Source organism: Artibeus jamaicensis, unplaced genomic scaffold (genome assembly GCF_021234435.1).
Source record: "Artibeus jamaicensis isolate MK-2021 breed Jamaican fruit bat unplaced genomic scaffold, CSHL_Jam_final contig_456, whole genome shotgun sequence".
Lineage (NCBI taxonomy): Eukaryota > Metazoa > Chordata > Mammalia > Chiroptera > Phyllostomidae > Artibeus > Artibeus jamaicensis.
The window spans coordinates 2161129-2178855 of record NW_026521839.1 but is presented as its reverse complement, the minus strand read 5'-3'; the positions used below and the strand labels follow the sequence as shown (position 1 = coordinate 2178855).

General features: G+C 41.5%; 1 protein-coding gene across 3 annotated transcripts in view; it reads left to right on the top strand.

The window, feature by feature from the left end:
• The window catches only part of KCTD16 (potassium channel tetramerization domain containing 16), a 222660-nt gene that overhangs the window by 75401 nt on the left and 129532 nt on the right, over positions 1–17727 (top strand). The window lies entirely within an intron of this gene.

The window sequence follows — 17727 nt, the reverse complement described above, 5'->3', positions numbered from 1 at the left end:
TTAGCACAGACAGAATAATTAGAAAACCCACTCTCCTCTTTCTTCTTCATTGTTCTGTCTTTTTAAATTTGGATCCCTTTGGGTTAGCTACAACCAGTGAAGACAAATGCAGTCTGTAGAACGAGCAGCAGGGTATTGTGGAATGTGGAAATAATTTCTGTATTGTAGAGGGGAAATCTAATTACCTCTATTGATCATTCATCTGGCCTTCCTTCCTGTTTTGTTTAGTATTCGGTTATATAATTGGGATCATTAGAGCATTAGTGCCTCCTTTCACAAGGCATATGGTTGCTGGTCATTAGCAATCTTGATAGACATGTCAGGGAGAGCAACCTTGGAATGCAAGGGAACTTTCTCTCCATAGCAGGGTAGCTGGCTTTCTCTAATTAACCTATATTTTTTTCTGCAAATGTCAATGGAGTTATGTTTCAGATGCAAGCGCTCAAAGCTTCAACTGACATAGTTACCTAAGCCTTGGAAGCGATTCTTCCTTTACAGTGGCAGTAAAGCAGTGTTTTACAGGCTCACGAGATAGATGTTTAATCCATTATGATTTGTTAAAAACTCAGCACTTTTTTTGGTGGGGGGAGTATGAAATCTTTTTTTTCTTTTTATAAAATGTGTTGGGAAATTTGGAAAGACACATGCAAAATAATGAAACTTGCTATTTGTAACCATACATAAAAATTAACTCAAAATGGATCAAAGACCTAAATATAAGACCTGAAAGAAAATCTCAGCACTTTTAAGATTCTCTAGGACCTCCAGCTAAGGAGAGGTAATTCAGAGATAGAAATAGAACTCTGGGCCTTTGTGTGGCGAGGGTAATAGGACTGGTCCATGGTTGGGCTTCTTGTCAAAAATAAAAGTTTCAAAAGTAATTGCGATTTTTCTGCTCATTATGTCAGAGTGATCTGCACCTGTTTGGTTGTCACAAAAATCAGTCGAAAATACTCCAGACCCTTCTTTACTTCACTCCCCCTTTCCCCAGCCATTGGAAGGGCTGATAAACATGGTGATGGGGGGGAGAGGGTCTGGAGTGAGGAATGAGGAACTCTGGGTTGGGGTTCAGGCTCCCCATTCAGAAGCCCTGTGACCCTGGGGAGGGTCACATTTAACTCTCCAGTTCCCACCTTCTGCTTCACGTGAGTTGGATGGTTTTGGGAGTTTAACCTCAAATGCCATTAGAGTCCTGGACAACCAACATAAGACAGAAGGAGGAGAAGAGTTCTGTGGCAATTGGAGAGTATATGTCATCCCGGCCTGAAGGTATTATAGCCTCAGACACACTTAAAAATATCCTGTCACAGAAATACATCTATGGGCAACAATTGACCCCTAGCTGTCAGTTTGCCACTCCTGATTATGTATTCTATCCCCCCTTTTTATTTTTGGTCTAAATTTTCTGATCTTCAAAAGAAATATAAAAGAGGGAATGAAAGACCTAAATGATATGCATTACAGTAAAAGAGGAAAAAAGCAAATTATGTGAGGACAAAAACATACTTAGCTTTGATGGAACCAATGTAACTTGGATGTGAATAGCTAGTGTGAGTGTACTATGGTGGGGAAGGGGAAGGGTAGCAGAGCCCCTAAGTGCAACATGTCACGTAGTATCAGTGAGTAATTTTTCCACTGTGCTCAGCTTTGGTCTGACCTCCATTGTAAAGATTCCAGATGTGGTCAGTGACCCTTAAAAGGGATATAAAAAAGCTAAGAAGCACCCAGAGCTTAAAAGAACAAAAATTGTTTCTTTTGAGGAAAGGCTACAGGAATTTGGGTTAATCAGCCTAGAGAAGAGAAGGGAAGAATTTGGGTTAATTACTCTTTCAGGGCAGGATGTATTTTCATGTGGAAAAGGCAAAGCAGTTTTCTCTCTGTGAGTGAAGACATTAGCCAGAAGAGGGGAGCTTAAATGAAAGTGATAGAGATGTGAATTGGGTATTGGGAAGAATAAGAGCTCACACAGAAGGGTGGCAAAATGCTAGAAGTATCTACTGAGAGATGTCACAATGTCGCTGTCCCAGGGGGATCCTGAACTGGAGAAAAGGCAAGTGATTGATCTGGTTATCCTGAGGGGAGGAGCAACCTTTCAGCAGTCCGGTCTGACACTGTCTGGATTGACATCACCATCCCTCCTGACACCGCGGCCACCTCTGCCACCACCCTGTGGCTGGCTGCCTCCCTTAGCCTTAGCAGATGGCTCTTCCAGAACATGAGGCCTGATCTCTCTTGAGGTCCTGGGACAGAAACCTCCCAGCCCCTCTAACAGAAGAATCTTTTTTCCCCTGACCCTTGCTTTCCTGGGCTAGTAGACCTCATTTTTCATTCCCATTTACCTGTTCTGTCCAGTTCATCTGGCATATGTGAAACAGCATTTAGTGCTCCTTAGAGCAAGAGGTCAAAGTGACTGACCTGTCTTAATCCCAACCCCCAATTCCCAGCAGGAAGATTCTGTTATGTTTGTCTTGGGGTAAGGGCCCCCCTTCACTGAATATACTATACCTCAAGGTAAGGTGAGAGTTACTTGGTAGAAAGACCTGCCAGCATAGGTGGTATGATAGGATGATGCATGGTGTGTACTGCCGCGCCCCCACCCCCACCCCGCCACCTGCAGATTCTTAATGCTGAAGTTTTAAGCCCCAATGTCTCTGAATAGGATTCTCTTTGGAGATAGGGCCTTTAAATAGATAACTAAAGTAAAATGAGATCAGTAGGGTGGTGGGTTCTAATCTGATTTGACTGGTGTACTTCCAAGGAGAGGTGATTTGAAGCCAGCAGCAAATGTGCATCAAGGACAAACATCTGTGGACACATATAACAAGAAGGTGGCCGTCCACAAGCCAAGGAGAGAGACCTCAGCAGAAACCAAACATGCTGCCACCTTAATCTTGGACTTTCAGCCTGTAGAACTGTGAGACAATAAATTTCTGTTTTTTAGGACACCTAGTTTGTGGTGTTTTCTTATGGCAGTCCTAGTAAACCAGGAATAGTAAAATTGTAAGCTGAGCAGCTAACCCAAGAATTCTCCTCTGTCACTATAAGCACCTATTCCAATAAATCATGATTACACAGACATGTGTAGTTATAGCCCTCCACTTTCTAGGAGTGCATAACTGGATCCAAGTATTGCACAATCCTAAGACTGGGACAGAGAATGCAGCTGCTCATCCTTGCTCCTAAATCATTGTGAATATTCTCCAGAGTGTACTTGCTTGGGGCAGGGACTTATGGGAAGGGGAAGTGCATGCTTTTGCAACTCTGGCTACTCTGGTGAGATTTCCTAATAGAACCATCCCCATTACCCACCATGTAGAATCCCAGGCACTTCAAGTCTTACCTACCCTTTCTGCTTCCCCACTTCTGACTATCACTATGCTCGGAGTGAAGTTCACACTTTGTGTCAGTGGTTGCTGTGGGGGCAGGCTTTACCATGCAGTGGGTTTACACATTCGTCAGCATGTGAACTGTAAGGACTATGTGACTTACCCTCGGCCTGAATCTCTCACATTACTTCTTTAATTCGCTGCTTGACTTGGGCTGTGGGGACCTGCCTTGGGTTTGTCTGGTGGTTTAGGGCAATTGTTAGCATTCATGAATCTCACCTTAAACTGAAGTTCCCCTCAGGATTTCACCTGTTTGCTAACAAACCTTTCAAAAGATTCCAAAAATAGGATTGGGTACTCCAGCTGTTGTTTATGGAGGTCAGAGTTTCTCCCTCCTGGGAACTTCCTTGTTGTGTTGTAGGCAAAGCTATTCAATTACATCGTTATTCTTCACACATACCAGAGCCAAAGGAAAATTCTGTCTGCTCCGATCTCAATGGTTGTTGGCTTTCTACTACCTACAGAATAAAGCCCCATTCCTTACTGTGGAATCCAGAGGTTTTTAATTAGACTTCAGATCCCCTTTCTGACTATATCCATACTCACACACCAGCCTCCCAGTCTACCTGTGTTACTAAGTCATTACTTCCCATGTCTTTTTTTAAATTAAATTTATTGGGGTGTCAGTGGTTAATCAGATTATATAAGTTTCAACTGTACAATTCACAGTGTGTCATCTGTATATTGAATTGTGTGCCCATCTCCTAAAGTCATATCTTTTTTTGTCACCATATTTTTGACCCCCTTTACCCTTTACTACCTTTCTACCCCCCTTCCCTCTGGTAACTACCATACTGTTCTGTGTCTGTGAGTTTCAGTTTTATATGCCACATATGAGTGAAATCATATTGTTCTTTTTCTCTCTGACTTGTGTTGCTTAGCATGATATTGTCAAGATCCATCCATGTTATCACAAATGGTAGTATTTCATCTTTTCTCATGGCTGAGTAGTATTCCATTGCATGTAGGCACCACATCTTCTTTATCCAATAATCTAGCAAGCAATACTTCGGTTGTTTTCATGTCTTTGCCACCATGAATAATGCTGCCCCTGCCTTTGCTCATGCTTTTTTCTCTGTGAAAAATGCCTTTTTGTCTCATCACCATCTCTTTAAATTCTATCTTTGGAATCCTCCACTAAACTTGTTGAGGCCTCTGGGACAGCATATTGTTGCAACCCCCAGGCCAGGACCCATCCCATGCTTTGAGAATAACAATTATCATTTATCGAGAATTTCTTATGTGCCAATATGTGTGCTAAGTGTTTAGTCTGCATTATTTTATTTAATAAACAACATATTTTTTGAAATGAAACCCCTAAGACAGAGAGGTTGAGAAACGTCCCCTGATCACACTATGTGCCTAGGGTGGGGGCAGAATTGGAACCCATTTCTCCCGCTTCTCAACACTAGTATATAATGATGCCTGTCAGCACTCAGTACATGAATGCTGAATTGATTTGAATGAAATAGCCTTTCCATTTCAAGAACTTATTTATGTTAAGGTGAGTTCATGGAACAGCCCCCAGGCATGATTGCTATTGCTACAGCTACTGCTCCTGTTACCAACTTCTTTCTGCAACTCCCAGCCAGGAAGGTTGCCTAACAGAGGCTCAGGGAGATGAAGAGCCCCAGAGTGTCGTTAAGGATCAAGGTGCATTGCTGATCTTGGCCCAGCCATACGGTATCCGAACAAAGGTGATGTATTGGGTGCATTTGCCATGCTAAGGAAAGAACAGCTCAATGTTAACCAGCACATTAATCATGCTGACAGATGGTCTGCCTGGCTGGGGCTTTTGAGCAGACTCTTCCTATCTCACAGGCTCACTGCTGTGTACCTATTAGTCTGGAAGGAATAACAGAAGACACAGGTTTACATGGGGAACCAGGGCAGTATTAGTAATAGCTAGAGGAATAGGTTAGGTTCTCTGACATTTTAATTGCCTTTATATGCTGCTTGCCCAGGACACTGACCTCCTTCTTTCTAGCACAGAGGCCCACCCCCACGTCACTGCCATTTAAAAATGTGCACTCCCATTCTAGTCCCACACCCAAGATGGTTCCCTTTCACAGCTACACACACAGCTCTGAAAATGGCTACCGCCAACAAGTCAGGTAAGCATAGCTGCTGAAGAAATTTGCCATCCCTTGGCGTTATTTCTGTTGGCTCAGTGGGCAGAGTCTAATTCGAACTAGGCAAAATTTAGCCAGCCTGGGGCTGGTGGGCAGGTGTTGATTTTTGTGACTGGGATGCTTGAATCACCAGGGCATCCAGATATTCCAGGCTGATGTCACATCAACAGGAAACTCCAAATTCCATTAGCTTGGAGTCTGGGGTCTCAGTGAATCCCATCTTGCACTGGTTTGACTGACAATGTCCTGACCTATCATTTGTGGAGAAATATAACTATATAATGGTATTGATATCTGTATGCATATGTTTATCAGTCATTGATCCACTCAACTCAATGGGCAAAACATAGTCAGACACAAAGATAGGTAAACTTGCCTCCATCCTCAGTTTTTTGAGTGGACTACAGTAAGGAGGGAAAAAACTTGATAAGAAAAAAATCTAGTGAAAGTAAAAGAGGACAAAGTGTGACAGCTTCTCCTTCCTCCCTTTTGTTTCTTTAATAGGAAAGAGAATCAACATGTATTCAACACTACTCAGCGTTGGGCAGTGCTCACATGAGGTCTCATTGAGCCCTGACAGTGGGCCTTTGACATAGCTTTCCTTGTCCTTTTTTCTCAGGAGGGAAGACTGAGAGCCAGAGTGAGTAATGCAGCCAAAGTCTAAGAGGCTGTAAATGCTGAGTTGGGACCTAGTATGGGTTATCTGGTCCTGAGCTCACCTCTGTCTGCCATGGTGAACAGCAACATTTCTCAGCATATTTCAGACTGCCTGTCCTCTGAAACACACCAGTTTGTTATGACAGGAGGCGAGGGAACAGAGGGAATCAATACATTCTCTTTTGTGGTCATTTCTATGCCAACTGCCCAAAGCACTTTATTTACTCTTAGCAAGTACCCAAATTTGAAACTTTTGATCAATACTTCCTATACTCCAGGACTGGCAATATCCACTTATAAAAACATCCTCTTGACTAGATACCTAGGGCATCTGTGTCCCCTCTGAATTTTTTCAGACAGAAAAGATAATAGTGGTTCAAAGTTGAGCCAATCGCTTGTAAAATCCAGGATGTTCAATGTGGGCTGACACATTCTTGGCACATTTTAATGAAGTCTTAAATTTATTTTAAATTAACATTTTGAATGGTTGTTAATATTTGAATTTTTCAACCCTTTTTAGTTTGGGAAATGGGCTAGGTCAATGTGTAATCCTGTTGACACAGTCCTGAAACCAGACAAACTTCTGTTGCTGTTTTGGGTCCAAAATATTAGTACTTAATCCCCTAGAGGTCTGGATACAGATGGCAGAATAGACTTCACAGGCATATCCTGGAGGCTACAGATCATTTAGTCAATCCACAAAGCTGTGGCTTTTTAAACAACTCATGTGCTGGCCCTAAGTTTGAGAGCCTTCCAAGGAAATCCTCAGAGAATTGGGCTATTTTGGGGTGCATTGAGTGGATGACACAAAGACACAGTTCTCTGGGAGAGTTTATCTCCTTGGGAAATGACCAAAGAACAGGGAAGCAGAAGAAAGGAAGGTGGCAGGAGAGAGGAGGACAGGACAATTTGTATACACTGCAGCTCAATTTATTTTTAGTTTTACATAGTGTCATTGTATATATTTATAAAATAATTTGTGAAATCTTTTTTGGTCTTTCATAAAAATTTTTCTTCCTTCCCAAATGTCATTTGTCTTAAGCCAGCAGAAATACAAGTTTTGTTTTTGAACAGTACTTGTCATCTTATGATTTAAAACTTGATGTCAAAGTCTGATTCCCATGCCTGACCTCTCCAACATGTAGAGCAGTTCCCATAAACTTAGAGTCAAGCTCATTGACTTGGCTTATTCTTTTTTCTGTTTCTCATTTTATGTGGCTGTGAGGAGTTAATGCTGAATTGGTTGGTAAAGTGAAAAATTGTCAAAACTTAAATGTACTGAAAAACCTCAGACATTCTTTCTCCCTCCCCATTGGGCAGCTTTTGGGGAGTGGGAAAGTTCATTCCCATAAGATAAGGCACATTCACACTCACAAGACTGCAGTGGAGGCATCTTGGTCTTTTTAAATAATAGTGTAGGGTGCACTGTGGTCAATTTTCCGTCATCCGTTGGAGGGTTGGTTGACCTTCACCGAGTCAGTCACAGCAGTTCTATGTCCTTTGCCATTGATTCCATTGATTGGTTTAGATGTGGGCCAGCCAAGTCAGTTGGGTCTTCTAAGATTTGCCTGAGGCTCTTGAGGTGCCAGTCTCTCTGAGACTTAGTCTCCCATCTGCCAAAGGAAGACAGTAGTTATATCTAAGTCATGGAGTGTTGTGAAGGCTGAGTTATTGCTTAGTAAATAACTGGCACGTGGTAAGCACTGAGTATAAGGATTATTATTGTCCTTTAAAATTTTTCCACCTTTTGATTCAGAGATCAAGATATTCTACTTCTATGAAGTATGTTGAAAACATATTTAGAGATACATGGGAAGATAAAGAGATATAGACAAGACATGCATCATAGTATTATGATCCAAACCCTAATTATTTCAAGAATTGTTCAAATATTTTCCACTCCAAGAAATACTTTGAAGCCATTAAATATTATGTAGTAGAATATTATTAGTGAAATGAAAAGCAGTTTATATTATTTCATAATGACCAGGTTGCTTTACAAAGATAGATATAGAAACAGATAGATAGAGATAGAAACAACTACAAATACACATACAAATACAGGTATAAGGAGACAGGCAGGATAGCTGCCCAAAGTAGCAGAAAGAAGGTATTAAAAAGTATAGGTTTTTGTCCTGGCTGGGTGGCTCAATTGGTTAGAGCACTGGCTCATAAACCAAAAGGTTGTGGGTTCAATTCTTGGTCAGGTCACATAATGGGGCAGCCACTTGATGTTTCTGTCTTTCTCCTCCTTCCTCTCTAAAATCAATAAACACACCCTTGGGTGACAATTAAAAATATGTTTGTGTGTGTCTGTCTCATGTCTCCTCAACTCTTAAGGCAATGGGCAGCTGGCATCTTGTCCCAGACTAATCCCCTGAACCTGTTCCCAAAGCCCCCTTTTCTCTGACTGCCCAGTGAACTAAGGCAGCCCAGGCCAGGCTCTCCTGATGGTTCTTCTGTGCCAAGCCCTCCCTTGTTTCACTGCCCTCAGCTTTAATAAATGCACCCTCATAGTTACAAAAACCACAAACAATTATAAGTTTAAAAAGCTGTGCAAGCAATAATATATATTCAGCTGTATTTTTAAGATAAAAATATAGATATTAGAGAGAAAAATAAAATGACTTCTAATCTTATAAAATACTAACAAAAATCTGAGAAAAATAACTTGTAAATCTTCAAAGATGATTTCTGTTTTCTCTTTTCTATAAATATTTTCAAATCTTTCTGCTATGAGCAGACACATAGCTTATATAACCTTTAAAGCTACCAAACATGTGTGTTGTTAGAACCATTTGCCACAGATTTCTGCTGAGGCCCTGGTGCAGTTTCTTTTGGCAAATATTTATCAAGAGCCTTCTAGAAGCCAGGCACTTCACTAGGTGGTTCACAAAAGCATGTGTACTCTCCTCTCTTAGAGTTGAGACTGGGTCAGACCCACCCAGAGCAAAGAAAAGGGAAGTTCCTTTGACTTGGTTGTTTCTGTTAACAGAGTTGGGAACCAGGGCTTCTGCCTCCACAGGTCCTCCTGCCCAGTGCCCAGTAGCTGAGCCACAGGCTGTTGGATGAACACTGAGCCTACCAGTGGTGCCCATCAGCCTTCATTGTTAGCACTGGTCATTCTGATTAAACATATATGATTGAAGTAAAAATAAAATGACTTCCAATGTAACTTCAAGGTAGGTCCACTAACCTCCCCATCCAATCAGATTGCTGTCCCTTGGCCCTTCCCATTCAGAAATTCAGGAACTGTCTCTCCCTGTGGGAGGAAGCCAGGGAAGGGCTTCGTTTAGTTTGTTCACTGCATTGATATGTCCTCAGATGGAGTGCTATTTGCAGCCTAAGTTTTTAGAATGAGCACGTAGAAGAAGAGAAGAGGAGAAGGTTCTCTGTCTTGATTTTGTTCTTAGATAATGCACTGTGGGCCAGTGCTAGGGGCATCCAGCCTCTTGGCATTTCTGTGCCACGCTGGAAGAAAAGTTGTCTGGGGTCACATGTTAAGTGCATTGCAACACATAGTCACAAAAATATCTCATAATGTTTTAAGTAAATGTATGATCTTGTGTTGGGCCACATTCATAGCCATCCTGGGCTGGACGCCCATGTGAGGAGCCTCCACTGGGAGGAGGTGGAGCTGGAGCTCACTGTAGAGACGTGGCTGAGATGGGAAGTGGCAGGCAGGGGGAACTTGCTTCAATTCTTGAGAAAAGCTGTCACATTTATCTCTCTTACATAGTCTTTGAAGGGAGGTTTTTTAATAACTCTCCTTCCACCAATTGCCTGAAGTTGAAAGTGTAGCTCAGAGAGGTACAAGTGGTATGGGAGTCAGGGGGACCCTTGAGAGGAGTGAAGAGAAAAGGCACCGAAAGCATGGTGGCAGTGCTCCGGTCTGTCCTCAGGGCACTTGTGGGGCACTGCCCAGAGCTGACTAGGCATGGTTCTCAGTCAGGGATGGGCATGAGTGGGAGTTCCATTTTATATGGCTGTGATGAGAGGAGAGATCAGTAGAAAATTAAAAGCAGAAATGTCCAAAATACTAAAATAAAAGAACATGTGAGCATTAATGGATCAGATTCACATCCATCTGTCTGCTGCTGGATGTGACTATTCATAAAATCTCAACTTTTTCCAACAGAAAATTTCTGCCAAACTCGGCCTGTTGACAGTGTCTTAAGTTAGAGGTGTGCAATGTCACTGTGGTGGTCTTTAGGCCCCTGCTACATGAAGTAGCCTTAGATTGTCACCTATGTGGAGACACAAAAATGCTAACCCTGCCGTGAAATTTTGTTACCATAGAGTAGATCAGAATTTAGAAAGTGCAGCTATAGTTTAATTTTTTTATTTTTCAGTGACAGTTAACATTCAATATTACATTAGTTTCCAGTGTAATAGTGGTTAGATATAGCATACTGGTTAGATATTTATATAACATAAGAAGTGGTCCCTCCATAAGTCTAGTACTCACCTGGCACCTTACACAGTTGTAGTTTCTTCTTAAAATTGCAACAGAAGCAGCTGCTTTGGATTTATGAATGCTTTTACTTTAATTTAATGTCACCCAAGATGTAGTTACATTTTATCAATACTACTCTCCCCTACTTGGAAACCAGGGAGGGATGGCTGCCTTCTTTATAATTATTACCACCTCATTATGGCGAGCTGAAGATTTATGTGATAATGTTGATACATGTGGATTGTCGATACAGAATATTCAGAGCCTCCAGAAGTATATTTATCTCTCAGTAGTAGTTGTTGTAGTAGGAGAAAGAAACATTTATTGAGCCCACAGCATGTCAGACCCTGTCAGTGATTTTCACATTGAAAGGTCTCTGGAAGTCATGTTGGGTATGTGTTGTCTTATTTTGTCCTCACAGTAACACAGTCAGGTCAAAAGAGATCAGTTAATTTGTTTGGGATCATACAGAGGTGAAAAGGGGATTTTGACTTAGAAAGTCTAATATCAGGCACTGTGTCAACATATTTACTGGAATCACACAAGAGGCTGCTGGAATTGTCTGAATACTTTTTCTCTCTTTCATTTCACTGGGAACAAAAGAGATTTGGTAATGGGCAGGTTTAGTAACCAATGGGGATGATTACCACAAATATTATCGTTTGACTCCAAAGTATTTGGGTGGTAATGGAAGTCCTTTGTCCTCTTTTGTGTGTTTGTCTGGGAGACACGAACTCCTGGGAACATTGGGAATGCTCAGCCACAGCAAACTGAGAAGATACCTGGCCTGGAAGTAATGAAAGCTTGGGCTGAGGAAATTTCTTGTACAAGTTTTAGGCTGTATCATCCACTGCTCTTGGAATCTAAATGCTTGACAAGCCCCCAAATTGTGCACGCTCTTCTGGATTAGGAAAGGTTTGTCAGGAAACCCCCAAAACAATACTTGCTAAAGGCTGGACTGCAAACTCAGAGAGCCCCCTGTGCCCAGATCTGGGTTAATCACCCAGCTGGCATCATGTTAGGCACCTGGGGCTTGTTTTGTGGGGGCAGGGTCAGAGAGATGCAGGTATGATGCCAGGATGATATATGAAGAAAAATCTGGCTGTGTCCTTTGCTTAGTTGCACTTCTTTTAAAAATAGAGAAGCTATTGTTTTATTTGAGTACACAAAGCTTTTTGTTATATTTATTTCCTGAACTGTTCTTAACACGTGCATGAGTGTGTATGTGTGCATGCACACACACAGAGATAATTGGAACATTTAAACCTTGGAGGCTTTATACTGAAAAATTGGTGTGAAACTGATGGACTAATGAAAAGAACCAAACCAGACTTCGGGTTTATTAAAGCTTCAGTAGAGATCTGTGGTTAACAGTGAAGAAGTACATAAAGTAGAAATGGAAGCTCCTTGCCACCTCATCCTAAATACAATGATGATTATAATTAAAAATCAGCCAAGGCTGGTGTGGCTCAGTGAATTGAGTGCCCATCTGTGAACCAAAGGGTGACTGGTTCGATCCCCAGTCAGGGCACATGCCTGGGTTGCAGGCCAGGTCCCCAGTCAGGGGCATGTGAGAGGCAACCACACATTGATGTTTCTTTCCCTCTCTTTATCCCTCCCTTTTCCTCTCTAAAACTAACTAAATAAAATCTTTTAAAATATTATCTAAAAAATCAAAATAAGATTATTAAGTGCTGTGTGCCAAGCTATGCTTTTAAACTTTGTAGTTTCAGCAGATATCTCCCTCGCAGTAGTTCTGTGAGGTAGGTACTATTACATGAGGGAACTGAAAGATAAAAGGTTGAAGCAACCTGTACAACACCAAACAGGTAGGCAATAGTGAAGCCAGACCCCAATTACTATATGCCCTAATTATTGAAGTTTGTGCCCTAATTACTGTATTAAATGAATCAGGGCTAATCACTGATTTAAAACATTAGATGAAAAATCATAAAGTATAAGTATGCACATTTCAGTATTTTATGTTAACTTTAATGTAAATCATTTATACCCTGATATGACACAAAGGCCACTCCTAACTATGGCTGTACCAGTTGGCATTTGCTTTTCATAAATAAACCACAGTCATTATATAATTTTCAACTGCTGTAATTTTACAGTGAGTGGTGAGTTCTTCAGAGTGCTTTATTTTTTAGATAGTCTTCTTTATGGAGTCTTCCCAAAGCAATTAATTTAGTTGTCATAGAAGAAGCAACTCTTTTTTGTTGTTGTTCTTGTACTTTACTAATTTGCGTAACTTTGAAAGAAACTGGGTCATTACAACAAGTATAAAACTGCCCTTAACAAATCTGGGGACAAAAGCCATTGATGTATTTTTTTTTAATTTTTCAAACACAGTTTACATTCAGTATTATTCTGTGTTAGTTTCAGATGTGCAGCAAAGTGGTCAGACAGTCATGTACTTTACAGGGTGGTCCCCCGTTGCTCCACGTGCCCACGTGGCCCGGTACACAGTTACCTCGGTATTAGACTGCTTCCTGTGCTGTGGTCTCCATCTCTGCAGCTGTTCCGTGACTGCCGGTTCCTGCTGCTTAATCCCTACACCTTTTCACCCAGTCCCCCAACCCCCCGCCCCTTTGCCCCTTTGACAACATAAACAATATATGTAACAGGTGAGACCGAAAGTGCCTGCCCTGGGCATCAGCCTGAATTTTTAAATAGAGCCTGTAGGTACCTTGGGAAAGTCAATTAAGTTGAGAGAACTTCTTTGCAGTGGAGTTATCAAGCATGCTGAGAGGCACCCTTGCAGAATTCATTCCTTGAGGGGAATTTCTTTCTATTTCCCATGCCCCATACATCTAAGGATATGAACTTATCAAAGCCTATTACCCCCTTCTTTTTCATCTTTTGTATGTAACTTCATATACCTCTCTGATTTCAATTAGTCTTGGCACCCACACCTTCAAAACATGAAGATTAAAGAGTACAGTAAATTCCCCAAGAATTTCTAATATCACTCCCCTGAGACTGGGCTGACACTTGAAAAATGAAACAGAACTGAAGAAATTAATAGCATAAATCCAGCATTAAGAACTGCCTTTTTCTTTTTTCCAGAGAAAGCCTGAAACTTATTAGCAGGGCCTGTAGGCCCCATGTGATCTGGCCCCTGACTTTTCATTTAGCCAGACAACCTATTACGCCCGATCCGGTAGTGCTAATCCTGACATCCATTTCTCTGCTCTGCTTCCTTCCCTCTTGGCATGTGTGCCTTACCTTTTCCTCCACTACCCCACTAGGAAAAGCCCTTCAAATCCCTGCCCGCTATGCTCTTCCTGATCCCTTCCTGGACTTCTTAGCTCCTAAGACTAAGGGATTTCTTCACTACAACTTCACTGTCCTTCCCTGCACTGAACTTTGTATTTCTATTTCAGCACTCACCACCCAACCCTAAACTTGCATGTATGTCTGTCCTACTACAGTGTGAAATGCAGGAGGCCAGAGATGGGGTTTTATTCATTTTCTTTCCCCAGAGCCTATCCCCATGCTTGGCAAATGATGGCCAACAAATACTTGATGAAAGAGTAAACAGATAATCTGGGGACGGTGCTTGGTCTCCCACCATGCTGAGACTGGGGGGGATGAAGGTTCCTGAATAAGATGTATTCTCCTTTCTGTAAGGCTTCAACCCTGAGGAGGAAAGTTGAAGGAGGAAACTTCTTGTCAGGGCATCCTCTTCAACATCTCATTCTACATTGAAAGAGCTTTCAGAGAGGCACAGTCTTGAGCTGCCCACTGAATTCTTTGTTACTACTTCCCCTTCACAGCTAGGGACTGAGGGGGACTTTCTGTATATGTTACCACAGACTTTGATCTATCTTGGTTTGATGTGGTTGGTACCTTGTTCACAGTACAGTTCACTTTGCCAGTGAGACTGTGATATAATGCGATAAGGGGCCTGTCTGTATGACAGGCAGGTGATGCTGAAATGTGTGGATTTATTTTATTAAGATACTGGTCTGCATGCATAATGTGATTCTCAAGGTGCCATGGCAAATACTCTGTTAGAGTAAGGTAATTACATTACCTGGTCACTTCAAGATTCAGCAAGGGGAAGCCGGAGCCCTCCCATCAGCTGACCATTCAGTACTATTTTCCTGCAGTCACCTTTCCATCAGCCAGACAGCTGGACCCTAAATGCTTCTTAGCAAGAGCCTAAATGTGCCCTCTGTGGCTGCAGAATTTGCTTGGCAAAGAAAGAAAAGCTCTGTGAGACCAGAGAGACTGCCTTCACAGTCTCCAAAGTGAGACGCGCTCACTACGGATGATTTTAGGTAATTCACAGGTAGACACACGCATTTTAATTGTTATATGTTTATGTTAATATGTATTAGGAAAAATTAAACTAGCACATAAAACCTGTGGTTTCATAGATTTGATGTTTAGAGAGGCGCCAAAGTAGATACTGAGGTAAATCAATTTAAAGAAAAAGTTAAATTTCAAGTTTCACTAGGAGAGTGAATTTTGGAAATTTTCATCACAAGAAAAAAATTATAACAACAGTAGTCCCCCTTATCTGCTGTTTAGCCTTCCACAGTTTCATGGTCCAAAATATTAAATGGAAAATCCCAGAAATAAACAATTGTAAGTTGTGCACCACTCCAGTGGTGAGATGGAATCTTGCGCTGTCTGCTCCATCCTGTGCAGGACCAGAATCGTCCAGTGTGTCCACGTTCTAGATGCGTCCCACCTGCTCATTACCTAGAAGCCATCTCGGCTATCAGATCAACCATTGGGGTAGCACAGTGCCTGCGTCCCTTATTTTATTTAATAATGACCCCGAAGTACCAAAGGAGTGATACTGGCAATTCCGATATGCCAAAGTGAAGCTTTAAAGTGCTTAATTTATGTAGGTAAGCAGGTAACAGTTTTGTACTTAATAAGGAAACAAAAGATTGTTTCTGAGGTCAGTATGATCTATGGTAAGAATGAATCTTCTATGAAATTGTGAAGGAGAAAAAAGAAATTTGTGCTAGTTTTGCTGATGTATCTCAAACTTCAAAAATTATGAAGTTTTATAACTTACCGCAGTGTGTGGTAAGTTTTTAGTTAGGATGGAAAAGGCATTAAATTTGTGGGTGGAGGAAAGACATTATTATGGCTTGACGACCCTCCTCCTGATGTGGTCAGAGGTCAGTAGCAGCCTCCCGCTGCAGCACAGTGCTGACATCATTCACTTCATCTCCCCACGTAGGTGCTGTGCCAGCTCCCATCACTGCAAAAGGAAGGCTGACTGCAGTGTGATGGGATATTTAGAGAGAGAGAGAGACCTCATTCACACACTTTTACTATATTATTATGATTTTATTTTATTAGTTATTTTTGTTAGTCTCTTACTTTGCCTATTTACAGATTAAACTTTATCATAGGTATGTGTGTATAGGGAAAAACAGTCTATATAGGGCTCAGTACTGCCCTTGGTTTCAGGCACCCACTGGGGTCTCACTATGTGTGCCCTGTGGATGAGGGGGAACTGCTGTGTGTGGGAGCGATGTTAGCAGGACGTATTGTGGTCATCATTTTGCAGTATGGGTACATATAGTGTCATCATGTTGTACACTGGAAACTAATATAATATTATCTCAATTATACTTAAACAAAAAAAAAGCTAACAAAATAGTACTAAAAATGAGGATAATGTGATAGTCCAAAAACTAGAGTGTGAAAATTCTGTGATATAGTACAGTTCCTGATACATAGTAGGTGCTTAATAAATATTTATTGGATAGAATGAATGAATAATAAAGGTAGTAATAGCAGCTAAAATTTGTTATATGCTTATTTTGTGCCAGTCACTGGGCCAGAAGTGTTCTACATAGTATGCCATTGGATCGTGACTTGTAGTTTGTCATTTTATCTTTATTTTGTAGAGGAAGGAACTAATGCATAGAAGGTAACTCACACAAAGCCACACAGCTAGTGGTGGTAGGTCTACTCTTTGTCTTTAAACCCTAAGCGGACATCTCCACATCCCTAGGGAATAGATTCTAAAAGATAAAATGGAGCTTTTATTTCCAGTTCCACCTGGGTTTCCTAAGGTGGTAAAAATATTCCAGCACATTAAAGGTCAGCTCAATTAGCTCTGTTGTGATGAGTATGCCGCCAAGGTCGTGCACTTGATGATGAATGTCGGTGCTTGCCTGGTTGAACAGTGTGTGTTTTGGGAAGCCTTGGAAGTCCCTGAGCAAGCCTGACTTTTAGCCTCCTCCACCCCTTCTCTGGAACTCCTGCTTCCCTGTCCGTGTGAAGCATGTCCTGTCTTGGCGTAAGCTAAGGTTTCTATGGAGTTCATCTTCCTGCCCTGAGCACGGCTCTGTCTCAGACGACTTGCATGGCAGTGACCACATGCTGCCTCGGACAGGTGTGTTGTTTGACTCAGAGAGTGGCTGTGATGGTCACCACCACATCTGGAATGTCAAAGGTGCATGTGAAGACTGTGACAGTGAAATGAGTGTTTTTAAATTACCATTTTTATTGGTGATTTCACGTATGAATGCACATTTATTTGTCTTTTATTCATTTTTCCAATGCATTTGACATTCAGTATTATATTAGTTTCAGGTGTACAGCATAGTGGTTAGACATATGACTTATACAGTGATCACCCCATAAGTCTAGTACCCACGTGGCACCATGCATAGTTACATATGTGTACATACTTAAATGTTAAAAGTTGATATTTGTCTATTCACTCATAATGCTAAACAGTTACATTTAAGTTGACCAAGACCCTCCTCCACACCCTTTGCTTTGTGTTTGCAGTGTGTCTCTGCTGTGTCCAGCACAGCGACCGTCCAGCACAGTGACCTATGAAACAGACAGTGGCAATGGGCTAAATATTGATTAAGTCTCACAACTTCATAAATACAACCTGGTCTCATGCTTGGAAGTCATTCTCAGATATTTGGAAAATCTCAGGATACCAGTAGCTTCTAACTTACTGCAATTGTAAACTTTTTTTTTTTTTTAATTTGGTTACTTTTCAAGTACATTTTTTTTTCTCTTCCCCCCCCCGCCCGTTCTTCCCCCTCCCTCCCGTTCCCCCTCCCCCCAGTCCTCATCTCTGTGTCATTCATAC